Here is a 2,758-nt window from a genome sequence, read left to right on the forward strand (position 1 = left end):
TGGTCTTAACTGTTTCACAACATAAAAGCCCCCCCCCCGCCAAAAAACACATAAAAGCAAGAGGCAAGAAATAAAATGGGGTATATGAATACAGAAGAAAACTCATTCCATACTGTTACCTTTATATTTGACCTTGCATGTAAAAATTCATCTCTTCCCATCAAGGAACCCCCCCCAACTGCCCCTTCCTCAACTACTACTAGCTACAAATTAAGTATGGAAGAAAACACTTTTGGCAGCTAATTATGGGAAAGAATTGTCCTCTGTAGACCTAATCTGGGAGTGAGGAAATAGCCTGTTTGATTAAGCATTTATAAGGAATGTATCTATTTTTTTTTTTTTTAGGAGTTTCCTGGTAATTATAAGAACTCTGGTCTTTAGCAGACAAAAGAAAAAAAGAGGAAGATTTCACAAATAAGTTTAATGGTCGAATTGCTTTTAAAAACTTTCTGGTTTCTAGCCTTGAGAATGTGATTGTATTTGGTTTAGCTCTCACTAGCTCTATATTGTAACTTTGAAATTACAACTTCATTTTGTCTGAAATTTGGAGGAAAAAACAATAACAAAAGATGTAGGGGTTATGAAGGGAAAAGTGTGACAGTAATCTTTCATCCAAAAAAGTTTGTTTTCGGGGCACCTGGGTGGCTCAGGGGGTTAAGCATCTGCCTTAGGCTCAGGTCATGATCCCAGGGTCCTAGGATTGAGCCCCCCACCCCCCACCCCCCACCCCTGTAGGGCTCCTTGCTCTGCAGGAGGCCTTTTTCTCCCTTTCCTTCTGCCAGCTGCTCCCCTGCTTGTGCTCATGCTCTCTCTCTGTCAAATAAATAAATAAAAACCTTTTAAAAAGTTTATTTTCCTATTACCTTAAGGCAAAATATATTTTATTGTGAATATATTTAAGGTTTAGGAAATATTTGTCATTTTATTCCCTTTCCCCAAGAAGCCAACACATAACTTACCAAAGCCAAAAATATTTTAAAAATAAGGATTATTAAAATTATTCAAAATTATAGAAAGATGTAAAAAAAAGTGATAGATATCTTGCTACGTACTAGGTGTAGTTGCACAGATGTCTCATAGATGCATAGATAAGAACATATTTTAACTTTTCACTATCTTCTTGTGCACAAATATTTCATAGAAACAAAATGTTGGATTAGAGACATCCAGCGAGAGAGGGAACACAAGCAGGGGGAGTGGGAGAGGAATAAGCAGGCTCCCAGCAGAGGAGCCTGATATGGGGCTCGATCCCAGAACGCTGGGATCACGCCCTGAGCAGAAGGCAGACGCTTAATGACTGAGCCACCCAGGCGCCCCCAAAATGTTGAATTCTTAACATTCATCTTTGGGAAGTGTTAAGTCTATTGTCTACTAAGTCACTATTTTGTTTATACACTGAAATGCACAAAAGACCAAAAAAAAAGGGGGGGAGGGTAGGAAAGAAAGAGGGGAGGGAAAGAGAAAAAGACACAGAAAATGCTTCACACCTGCATAAATACATTCTCAGTGGACCAGACATTTAGATTTAGTCTGTCATAGGTCTTCTGACTCCACGGTATTTGCACAGGCAGAGGCTTCAACAACACCAAAAAAGGACAACTTCACTCTTCTTCATAGTTGAGATCGGTTCCTAATTTCCAGACAATATCTTCAAAAGTCTATCAAATGCTAACAAGTCAGCTGGAATAATGGACAAGGAGGTTGCTGGTCAATGTTGGGAAATCACCAGGATAGCTCTTCCAAACCAGATAGCTCAGATGGCTGGGCAGTTTCAACCCCAGTATTTTTACCACCTCTTGCTTGTCACTGAAATTTTTTACTGCTTCAGAATCTACAATGAAGAAAGAAAGAAAGAAAGAAAGAAAGAAAGAAAGAAAGAAAGAAAGAAAGAAAGGGTCAGCCAAAGTTAATTCTTTGGTGATCTCTGCACGCACTACTCTCAGGAGCATACAAACTTCTAATAATTCAGAAAATGATAGTGAGTGGTGAAATTTTCATACAATTTGGGGTTTTCTGTTTGTTTTTTGCCTTTTTAAAGTTTACTCTTCCCAAACCCCAGAGAATTCACAGAAGAGGAAGCAGTAACTGTAGTTACTTTGGGAGTATTGTATGCACGTTAAGTCCGGTTCCCCCCAAATTATCACATATATTGTAGTTACCAACACACTGTCACTCTACACACATCATATATTCCTCTGTCAATTGCAGAAACTGGGTCACGGTTGTAACCGTGGCTCTTTTCAATACAGTATCGAATGCGTGCACATCTGCCCTTGTTGCAGATCCTTAAACAGCAGGCTGTCTGCAAGCCCGATCCTACTCGAGTGTCAGCTCCGAGATTCTTATTCCTGGAGTCCCTACTGTTTTCTTCGTCAGGATTGTAAACTTCTGCCTGTATTGGTGGACGTTTGGAGAATCGATTCATGACAACGTCGTTCACTCCACCTCCATTCTCGGCTTCTTTCCGATCTTCATTGTCATGGGACCTGTCCCATCTGCTGGGAACGCCAGAGTCGCGCAAGTCCCCCCTCCCCACCCACCCGCAGCGCCTCCAGGGCTCGGGAGCTGGTGACAGGCTGCAGACGCCTGGCTAGCGGTCCCCCTTCACCTTCAACACGATCTCCAGGAGGGGACAGCCTGGCACCCGGAAGCCGCGTTTCCATCCACCCACTTCCTCGGCGGGTTCCCGCGCAGGCCAGAAGCAGCCTCGGTGGCTCGCGGCCTGTGTCCCGCCTCCCGCTCCGCCCCCCCCCCCCCC

Source organism: Ursus maritimus, unplaced genomic scaffold (assembly GCF_017311325.1).
Source record: "Ursus maritimus isolate PB19 unplaced genomic scaffold, ASM1731132v1 scaffold_23, whole genome shotgun sequence".
NCBI classification, from domain to species: domain Eukaryota; kingdom Metazoa; phylum Chordata; class Mammalia; order Carnivora; family Ursidae; genus Ursus; species Ursus maritimus.